At 35.9% G+C, this 11,400-nt stretch overlaps 1 protein-coding gene across 3 annotated transcripts in view; it reads left to right on the top strand.

The window, feature by feature from the left end:
• Window positions 1-217: 217 nt before the first annotated feature.
• LOC150091951 (uncharacterized) overlaps window positions 218-11,400 on the top strand; it is a 142,622-nt gene continuing 131,439 nt past the window's right edge. For all 3 annotated transcript variants that reach the window (XR_016547692.1, XR_016547693.1, XM_090386261.1), the window contains exon 1: window positions 218-316. The gene's annotated coding sequence lies outside the window, so the exon portion shown is untranslated. The remainder of the gene's footprint in view (window positions 317-11,400) is intronic.

Below are 11,400 nucleotides of genomic sequence, written 5' to 3'. Positions count from 1 at the left end.
GGGCACCATGATCAGAACTGGTGATTTCGTTGCGCATCTTTATTAATTTATCATAAGCTTGAAAATATTCGGTAGGATCAAATTTGGGATTTCAGCAGAAGCGAAATTGGCAGCTTAAAAAAGTGCTTTTTTTGTGTGTGTTAAATAAAAAACAGAATTTTTTTAAAAATTAAGTTCTATGACGTTGAGATCCATGCGTTCGTGAGTGTGACGTCAGTCTTCCTCTCGCAGATTCTGCCATTTTGTGTTGTGACAGTGATTATTATTATTGCTTTCTTTTCACTGTTTTTAACAGGAAAAGTTTCTTTATAACCAGGTAATGAATTTTTAATATTGAAATGTTTTTAATCTGTGTTTTAATTACTATGTTTTTATATTTTAATGTGTATCGAATATGCAATGCGTTTGTTCCATATCGTGACTGAGCCGGCATGTGCATTACTGCCATGAGAAATAACAGTAATCTGAAATTACCATTTAATTAAGCGAAAAAAAAAAAAAAAAAAAAAAAAGCGGATATCTCTAAAACAAGAGTATCCCATAATGCACAATATTTGGATTTTCGTGATATCATTTTTTTAATAACTATAATCTTACTTCATTTACCAAGCTGAAAGGAGAGCAGTTCGGAAACGAATCGCTTTCTTTGATGCCTTTTCACGGTAACTCTTGCTAGTGACGCTGTGTGCCATTATGCGCATACAATGGCGCCACTGGTGCTGAATTTGGCTTGATATTGGAGGTGATTTATAAATATTCTATCTAATACAGCTTTGATAAACATTTTATTCCGTAGGCAAATGCTTCAGAAACGCGGTTAATTATGATTTGCAGTGAACTTTGCTGGTAGGAAATGAATTAAAACCAATTAAATGTAATGCATGGATGCCAAGCTTATTTCGCTTCAATCAAGTGTATGTAAATAAAAGGAACACGCGTGGGTGTTTTTATTGTGTGTATTTTGATTTGACCATCGCACACACACACTGAAGTTTATAATTTCACTAACAGTTTTCTAGCCGTCAGGCTAAAAGCGCAACAGTTAACAGTGTACCGTTTTTTGACAGCGTACACAACCTGCACATCCACTTACTACAACCTGTGTGTTATTTACGCCATTCGGAGCAGGTGATAAAAAAAGATGCAGGATTAGTTTGTAAGTTTGGTGGTCGTGCCAGAATATAAACAAATCTATTTTATTTATGTCAGGCGCCGCGTGTATTATTTGTCGTTGCCTAGCAACAGCCCAGTTTGCATTGTTTACTTAACGTAAGTGAGGTGTCATTAGCAGTAGACGGACGCTACTGCTAATGTAGCTTCCGTCTTTGCTGTGTGATTTGTTAGTAATTAATTCTTAGTATGCTCCAAAACAGTGGTATCGTTACGTTTTTTTCTAAGATTATTGTACCCCGTTATATTCTTTTCTGTGAACTGCGAAAGGATTTGTAGTTTACTATAAATAATACATGTCTAACATATGGGTAAGTGCGAAAACATCAATTAACGTTGCTATCTACCAAACTAATTAAGTTAGCATTGGCATATGAGGCAAGAAAGTAAGCTTATGCAGCATCAGCCAAAAAAAACTTCCACTTCACCCCTCCGTTCGGGAAATACCTGTCCAGTGGATCCTTAAATTTATTTAGGCTATCAACTTCCACAACAAGGGTTGGAAGTCTGTTCCACCAACCAACTACCCGCTGGCTAAAGGCAATTTTTCCGCACATCTATCCTACATCTGTCTTTCCTCAATTTGAATTTATGCCCTCTCAGGTGATTATTCTGAGCAAGAGGAAGAATTCCCATCAGCATTCAGCATGCTCAAACCATTCAAGGCTTCATACACCTCTATCAGATCACCTCGCCAGTGCCTAGTCTCCAGACACTGTAATTTGCAAAACTTAAGCCTTTCTTCGTAAGAGCAACCTTTTGTTCCATTCATTAACCTTGTTGCCCTTCTCTGTACTCGTTCCAGCAGCTCTACATCCTTCTTGAAATGAGGCCTCCAGACCTGTATACAGTACGCAAGGTGTGGCCTGATCATTGCCTTATACAAGGGGATAATCACCTCCTTATCCCTGCTAGAAAAATTTCTGTATATCATTGACAAGACACCATGAGCTACTCTTGCAGCCCGTCTGCACTGCTCAGAGAACTTCATATCTGCCTGCACAATTACCCCCAGGTCCTTTTCATTCTCTACCACTGTCAGTGTAGTACCACAGAGTTGATACGTTGCTCTGGGGTTGGTTTCCCATATGTAGTACTTTACATTTGTCAATGTTAATCTTCATTTGCCACCTCTCAGCCCATCTGCTCAACCTTTCCAGATCCTTTTGCAGCAGCATAGCATCAGTAGTGTCCTTAACAACTCTGCCACCCTTTGTATCGTCTGCAAACTTGGACATTAAGGTTGATATACCATCATCAATATTATTTATAAATATAGAAAACAATAATGGACCCAACACTGAACCTTGGGGGACTCTACTAATAACATTAGTCCAAGATGAGCAGTGTCCATTGATTACTCTCTGTCTTCTCCCCCTCAACCATAGCAGTAATTTGCCTCCAATGCCACACTGTTCCAATTTGTGCAGCAGTCTTCCATGTGCAACAGTATCAAAAGCCTTTCTAAGATCCAAGTATATAATATCAAAGTTATTCCCTGCATCCAGTTCTTTTGTGACTGCATCATAGTATCCAATCAAATTGGTCAGGCAAGATTTCCCCTTAACAAAACTGTGCTGTGTCTGAGCTATAACTGAAGTCTTGTCTAGATGATCCTGCAGTGCTTCTTTAACCAGTGCCTCCATTAATTTTCCTGGGACAGAAGTTAAACTCACAGGTCTATAATTACTTGTGTCAGCCTTTGATCCTCCTTTGTGAATTGGGGTCACATTTTCACATCTCCAGTCTATGGGTACCTCCCCTGAGTCCAAGGAAGCTCTCATAATTATGGCTAAGGGTTTGCTTACTTCCTTTGCTGCCTCCTTTAATATAACTGGATAGATCCCATCCACCCCAGTTGCCTTTCTTGTGTTTATCTTCAACAGTTTCTCCTCCACTTTACTCTCAGTTATTACAAGATTCTCTAGCTTACTGCCAGAGTTGAATACACCTCTGGCATTCCCCTCGCTGAATAACTCCTCATATGTGAATGTCGATGCAAAATGTTCATTTAGTTTGTTAGCTACCTGAGCAGGATCATCAACAGTTGACCCATCGATATCAAGTGGACCAATCTGATTCATCCCCTTCCTTCTAGAGTTTACATAAGTAAGGAACTCTTTGCTGTTTTTCTTTGCATCCCTTGCCAAAGATTTCTCGTAATCTTCCTTCGCCTGCCTAACGTCCTTTGTAACTTTGTTACAGATCAACTTGTATCTATCATAGGCGTCTGTGTCACGTGTTAATGTGTAATGTATTCACGTGTAATGTATCCCATGCATTTTTCTTCTCTGCCATATGTCTCATTAGTTCATCCGAAATCCATTTAGGCCTAAACCTTGAACAATATTTCTTAGTTGGTATGTAAAGCCTAGTAGCTTCCAAGATAAGTTCTTTGAATGCTTCCCATTTTGAATTTGCTGTTGGTAACGTCATCAGTTGGTCCCACTGTATAGAATTTAAATACAGTCTCAGACCATCGTAGTTGCCTTTATGAAAGCAATAACCGTTCCCTTTACCCGTGATGGTAGTTACCTCTGTGAGTAAATCCCACTTCAGCATACTGTGATCACTGCCACCTAGTGGTTCTTTTATCTGCAGATTCTTAATGCATGAAGAATCACTACTGATAATCAAATCAAGAGTATTACTCCCTCTAGTTGCCTCTCAAACATGCTGATGAAGAAAACAATCATCCAATAAATCCACAAAAGCCTTGCTAGTGTGTGAGTGACCAACCCACAAATTCCATTCAATATCTGGGAAATTAAAATCCCCCATTATAAGGGTCTCTGATATACTGGCCCACTCTATTTCCCTGTACAGTTTCTTATTATACTCATCAGAGTCATTAGGCCTATAGCACACCCCTACTCTCAATTTTGATCTCCCAATGCTTATGTCACACCAAACTGACTCGACATTGCACTGTCCAGTGATGTCGACTGGCTTCACTTCCTTGGATTTTATATGTTTCTTAACTAATAGCATAACCCCTCCTCCCTTCCTATCCTGGAAGTTGTACTACCTTCCTATTTGAGGTAGTACAATACCATGGCAACTCATTGTGAAGGTATTCACAATGTGATATAATCAAAACGATGCCAATTTAACTTAACTACTTTGGTAGATAGCTATGTTAACTGAACAATTTATAAATAATTTAAAATAACTTAAATAATTTATAATACATGTGTGTAATACTGGTGACAAGTGGTAAATTAACTTAAACACATGATTAATTCCACTAAATTTACCATGTACAGTCGGACCTCTATATAATGATCGTTCCCTTTAAACAATTCATTAAACAGAAATTTAATTATACAGAAATATTACTTTTCCAGCATTGAAAAATTCTGTAAATTCAGAAATATAGTAAAGGATGGGAAATAAGTCAGAAATAAGTGGGAATGAATAAATATTTTAACTTTTTCAAACAATTTATTAATACATACATATTATGAAATGACTACTTACTTGATGCACACAATTTATTAATACACTTTTAAGAATTATGTTGTAAAATATTTGGTTATTTTTTTGTTGTACACTGGATTCTACTGTACACCATTCATAAAAATGTTTGCATTTGTTTAAACACTCAAATATATTTTCTGTTTCATTTTCCTTCCACTGAAGGCCTCAACGCAAAGTTTCAAATGCTGCCAGTATTTCTTGGTTAGAAGGTTTAATATTGCTGTCGCCCTCATTCCGTTTGCTGCCCTCATTTTCATCCAACTCATTTGTCGATATTGTCACTAGTATGCTCCAAAATGTTGTGGAGTCACTCGGATATTAAGCTACTATGACATCATTATCAACTCCTAAAATTCGTCAAGAACAGTTTCTCCACTGATCAAATCAAACCTTGCTTGGAACTCATCCCAAGATTGCTCAATGTCTTGGAGTAGTTCAACCCTCTCATTGCTGTTAATTGGCATTTTAGCAAACCATGTTTTTGCAGGTTTTGCTAAAACGCCAATTAACAGCAATGAGAGGGATCAATTAATCATTGTTTCTGTCACATCGAATCAACGTCATCCACTTAAAAACTGCTTCATCTACATCTTCACACAGGCATAATTTTGGATGCTTCCGACTGGGTCGTGTTTCCTCAAACAGTTTGAAAATCGAAACAGTTTTTCAGAATGATTACCACACTACTGGCAGGAATACCAAATTTTAATGCAATGTTTTTTTTTTTTTTTTTTACACCCTGTACTACACTATTTCCACACTATACTCAAGGATTTCCTCTTAGACACTAAGGTTACTTGCAAAGCAGCTAAAACAAAACTGAAATTAGTGACCACTTGTACCCACCATGTAAACAGAGACAGATGAAAGTGTGGATGACTCATTTCTTTGAAACAACAGATGAATTTCCCGGTTAAAGGAAAATCACTCTCTCCTAAATCTCTAATAGGATGCTTAGAGTAGAAAACAGGTTGATTACACCCAGTGCCCTCATTGGGAATATGCTTTAATCTTTGCGAATGGTTGGGGACACATAGATATCAGTGCGACTTCTCAGTACAGTAGTGTATAGGCTTTACATCTTTTTAGCCATTGCTAACCCACTACTGGGCAAAGGCCTCTCCCAAAATCTTCCATATTTTATATCCTGCACCGTGGTTGGCCAGTTCCTCCTGCAGGGTTTTGCAGGCACCACTAAATTGTAAAATGTTTTAGCTCTTAATTCGTGGAATTAATGGCCCTTAGCTTTTAAAACCTTAATCATTTAAATTCTTAATCATTTTAGCTCTTAATTTGTGCTTTCTATAGCACATAGAAGATCTATTGCCTAAAGGCCAGAGATGCGAACAATGCATACCAGGTCTCTCGAAATCAGTTCGTTATATTGAAATTTTCTTCATTATACAGAAACTATTTTCAGTGTAATGACCAAGGGGAAATCAAAATAGTTTGCTACATAGAAAAATTCGTTATATGGAAGTTCATTAAAGAGAGGTCCAACTGTACATATAGTCTAAAGATAACTTTTCAATAAAACCAATTTTGTATGCTAGCATATTCCCCCTTGCCCACCAAAATATATATTTGGGAGGGTAGAGGGGGAATATACTAGCAGTATGTAATTTGTAGCACTAGCTACAAAATATATATTTGGGGGGGGACTATCTGATGTGCATACTCACACTATGCATATCAGCTTCTGTAGTATCGGCAAGCATTAGCCTGTCAGCATGGTCTGTGATGGGTATAGGTAAGATGCCTGAAATGTCACTTTAAATGTATAGTTGTTTGGGCGATAAGCTTAATAAACTATATTATTAATTTCGTGTATTAATCTTCATGGAAAACAACCACATAATGTCCTTCCGTAACTATATATATATATATATATATTAATCACGTGTTGTATCAGAAAAAAAAAATGAAATTACCTCTATATGGGTTAATTTATCAGTTTCCACTCCAAGGTGCCATGAAATCGTGTAAAGTTTCATTAAAAACTGCAAATTTTATTTTATTTTGAAATCAGAATTTGTGAATATCTTGCATATTATGTATGAAAATTATACATTGTGATTTTCATGAAAGCTGCTGTATTTATTTGAATTTAAGATGGAAGGCACAAAATTAGTTTTGGAAAAAGTAATTTTTTTTTTTTTTTTTTTGCTGTTGCACCTCTTGTCTCAGCTGCATATGTTATTGCAGATCTTACCGTAGTGTTGTATATTTTAACTTTGGTATCCACATTAATGTTTGGATTGTTCAACCTTATATTATTTAGTATTAGTATTAGTATTAGCAATGGCCACATGGTGCAAGGAAGCCTATGGCTTATGCTGCACCAGCAAAAAAAAATAAAAAAAATAAAATAATAATAAGAAAATTTAAAAAAAATAAATAATTAATAAAAGAAAAGGAAACAGACTCCATATTTACTCCATACTTCTAATATACTCTTCTCTTTTAGTTTTGCCCATATCATTTTAGATCACCTTAAGGTTTCCAACCTGTTCTAAGAATTTAACTAAATGCTAAAAAACACTTTCCCAATATTTTCCCAGAATTTTATTTTATGTTTTCTGAAACATAGGTTGGCACTCTCTTAGAGTTTTCTTTATATTCCAAAATGGACTTAGATTTTTTTTTTTTAAATTCTTTTATAATATATATTTTTAATAGTCTCTGACAAACCTCAGTTTTTGAGCTTTGTCCTTATGCCTCTTATTTTCAACACTAACATTTTTAATTTGGTCAGTATAAGATGATGGTCAGTTCCAATCATAACTGAAACGTCCTATCACAGTATATCTTTTATCCTTATAACTTGAACTAAATGTTTAAGATCCTTCTCTATAATGACAGACAATTATGCTTTCCTTGTTTCTATTGCATTTCCTCCACATAAATTTTCAGCTATCTTTATGGAGAAATACTGGGTTTGTAATTAAAGATGCACAGCTTCCACAAAATTCTAGCAGCTTTTTTATTATCATAGAGGTTTATCCTTTTATTCAAATTTCCCTAAAATAACTCCATAAATGTAATTGACATTTCAAAAATAGACTGTAAAACTGATAATTATCATTTCTATTTCTATTACTATATGGTTAAAACAGTGCTCACCTTGCAGAAAAATAAATTCCACAAAACTATCAAGTGCTGCTGATTGTAGTTTGTTTTACTACCTACAGTTACAAAATCAATGCAGCTGATCACACTAAAATGTTTGCAAGTGTCATGATGCATGTTGTTTTTGAGCAGACTAAAAATTCTCACTGTAGGAAGAGTATTTACAGAAACTAAGTTTCACTTCATGTAAGCAGATTCTGCTAGATAATAAAAATATATAGCAGTAAAATTCCTCAAAACTATTTATTTATAACCTAAATTAGTCATATGAAAAGTGTTTCAGTCTGCCAAATTTTTCTTACCTCTTTCATCCACATATTTTCATCCTCTTTCATCCACGCAGCAAAGGAAGTAAGCAAACCCCTAGCCATAATTATGAGAGCTTCTTTGGACTCAGGGGAGGTACCCATGGACTGGAGATGTGCAAATGTAACCCCAATTCACAAAGGAGGATCAAAGGCTGACACAAGTAATTATAGACCTGTTAGTTTAACTTCGGTTCCAGGAAAATTAATGGAGGCACTGGTTAAAGAAGCACTGCAGGATCATCTGGACAAGAATTCAGTTATAGCTCAGACACAGCATGGGTTTGTTAAGGGCAGGTCTTGTCTGACCAATTTGATTGGATACTATGATGTAGTCACAAAAGAACTGGATGCAGGGAATAACTTTGATATTATATATTTGGATCTTAGAAAGGCTTTTGATACTGTTGCGCATGGAAGACTGCTGCACAAATTGGAGAAGTGTGGCATTCGAGGCAAATTGCTGCTATGGATAAAGGGATGGTTGAGTGGCAGAAGACAGAGAGTGGTAATCAATGGACACTGCTCAACGTGGACTAATGTTATTAGTGGAGTTCCTCAGGGTTCAGTGTTGGGTCCATTGTTGTTTTCTGTATTTATAAATGATATTGATGATGGTGTATCAGGCTTAACGTCCAAGTTTGCAGACGATACAAAGGTTGGCAGGGTTGTTAAGGACACTACTGATACTATGCTGCTGCAACAGGATCTGGAAAGGTTGAGCAGATGGGCTGAGAGGTGGCAAATGAAGTTTAACATTGACAAATGTAAAGTACTACATATGGGAAACAGTAACCCCAGATCAACGTATCAACTCTGTGGTACTACGCTGACAGTGGTAGAGAATGAAAAGGACCTGGGGGTAATTGTGCAGGCAGATATGAAGTTCTCTGAGCAGTGCAGACGAGCTGCAAGAGTAGCTCATGGTGTCTTGTCAATGATATACAGGAATTTTTCTAGCAGGGACAGGGATGTGATTATTCCCTTGTATAAGGCATTGGTCAGGCCACACCTTGAGTACTGTATACAGGTCTGGAGGCCTCATTTCAAGAAGGATGTAGAGCTGCTGGAACGAGTACAGAGAAGGGCAACAAGATTAGTGAATGGAACAAAGGGTTGCTCTTACGAAGAAAGGCTTAAGTTTTGCAAATTACAGAGCCTGGAGACTAGGCATCGCCGAGGTGATCTGATAGAGGTGTACAAGGTTTTGAATGGCTTGAGCATGCTCAATGCCGATGGAATTCTTCCTCTTGCTCAGAATAATCACCTGAGAGGGCATAAATTCAAACTGAGGAAGGACGGATGTCGGATAGATGTGCGGAAATTCGCCTTTAGCCAGCGGGCAGTTGGTTTGTGGAATAGACTTCCATCGCTTGTTGTTGAAGTTGATAGCCTAAACAAATTTAAGGCTCAGCTGGACAGGTATTTCGAACGAATTGAGGGGTGAAATGGGAGTAGTGGTTGTTTTTTTTTTTTTTTTTTTCTTTTATTTTGGCTGATGCTGAATAAGCTTGCTTTCTTGCATCATATGCCTCTACTAATGCTAATGCTAATGCTAATTTCTTAAATTCAAACAGTCCAAATAACAATTAAAACTAAAATAAAAGATACAATTTCTTACAAAATCCTATTACTGAACTTTTTATTCTGGTGATTTTCTGCACAAAGTGAAAATGGTATATTAAATGTAAATAAGGTATATTATTCAAATTAAGAGTTAATTTAAAATATTTAAGTATACAACATGAATATTCGTCACTTTTTAAACACTAACCTCAAACTATTACTATTAGTGTATATTGATAGTAATAGTTTAATATTAATGATAATATACATATCAATGTATATTAATATCAATACATTCTGTACAAACATAACAAAAACTCCAATTACACCTTTAAAACATGTCCATCCACAATTTCTAGCAAAAACAGATATACCATGGTGACACAAACTGGATTTATTCTGCACATTGTTATAAAATGGACATACATTTCAACTGAGAGAAGATAAATTACAGATGTCCAAAAATTTTCCTTCAGGAAAAGGGTGATTCACTGCTGGAAACTGATTGCTTAAAGAGGAATTTGACAAATACTTGAAACGCAACACATTTTTTTTGCCAACAGTTACATAAGTTTGCTCCCTTGTATCATTTTGCAAAACCTATTACAAATTATTTTTCTCACATAAGTACTGCTACATAAGCACAGAATCTAGTCCAATAGCTCATGCAAACAATTTTTATCCTAATATTTAAATTAACACAACTCATTGTCTTTCTTAGCATTTTTTTTGTTTGTTTGTTTGTTTTTGTTTTTTTTCTTTGCTGTACTCCAAAACATACATGAAGTGCAATGATATTAAATGGATAAAGGAAATAATGAAAAGAAAGAAAGTAACACTGATTACACTCAGTTTTTATTATTATTATTATTATTATCCTTTTTTTTTTTTTTTTTTTTTTTGGCTGTTGCTACAATGTTTCCTTGCATCATTTTGCTAATACTAATAATAAATCTTTCTCAAACAGTTCAAGTTGTTAACACTGCTACACATGCACAGAACCTTGTCCACTTGCCAAATTGATAATTAAGTTTATTTTATTCATTTTTAAATTTATTAATAATAATAATAATAATCATATGTTTTCTACATCAGCATGTTCGGGAGGCAACTAGAGGAAGTAATACTCTAGATTTGATTATCAGTAGTGATTCTTCATGCATTAAGAATGTGCAGATAAATGAACCACTAGATGGCAGTGATCACAGTGTTCTGAAGTGGGATTTACTCAAAGAGGTAACTACCATTAGGGGTAAAGGGAAGGGGTATTGCTTTCGTAAAGGCGACTACGGTGGACTGAGACAGTATTTAAATTCTATACAGTGGGATCAACTGATGATGTTACCAACAGCAAATTCAAAATGGGAAGCATTCAAAGAACTTATCTTGGAAGCTACTAGGCTTTACATACCAACTAAGAAATATTGTTCAAGGTTTAGGCCTAAATGGATGTCAGATGAACTAATGAGGCATATGGCAGAGAAGAAAAATGCATGGGATACATACAAATTAACACGTGACACAGAAGCCTATGATAGATACAAGTTGATCTGTAACCAAGTTACAAAGGAGGTTAGGCAGGCAAAGGCAGATTACGAGAAATCCTTGGCAAAGGATGCGAAGAAAAACAGCAAAGAGTGCTTTACTTATGTAAACTCTAGAAGGAAGGGGATGAATCAGATTGGTCCACTTGATATCGATGGGTCAACTGTTTATGATCCTGCTCGGGTAGCTAACAAACTAAATGAAT

The sequence above is a fragment of the Mastigoproctus giganteus genome, chromosome 1 (assembly GCF_048544385.1).
Source record: "Mastigoproctus giganteus isolate SK-2022 chromosome 1, ASM4854438v1, whole genome shotgun sequence".
Classification (NCBI taxonomy): Eukaryota; Metazoa; Arthropoda; class Arachnida; order Uropygi; family Thelyphonidae; genus Mastigoproctus; species Mastigoproctus giganteus.
The sequence above is the reverse complement of the archived record's forward strand: the minus strand, read 5'-3'. Positions and strand labels throughout refer to the sequence as shown.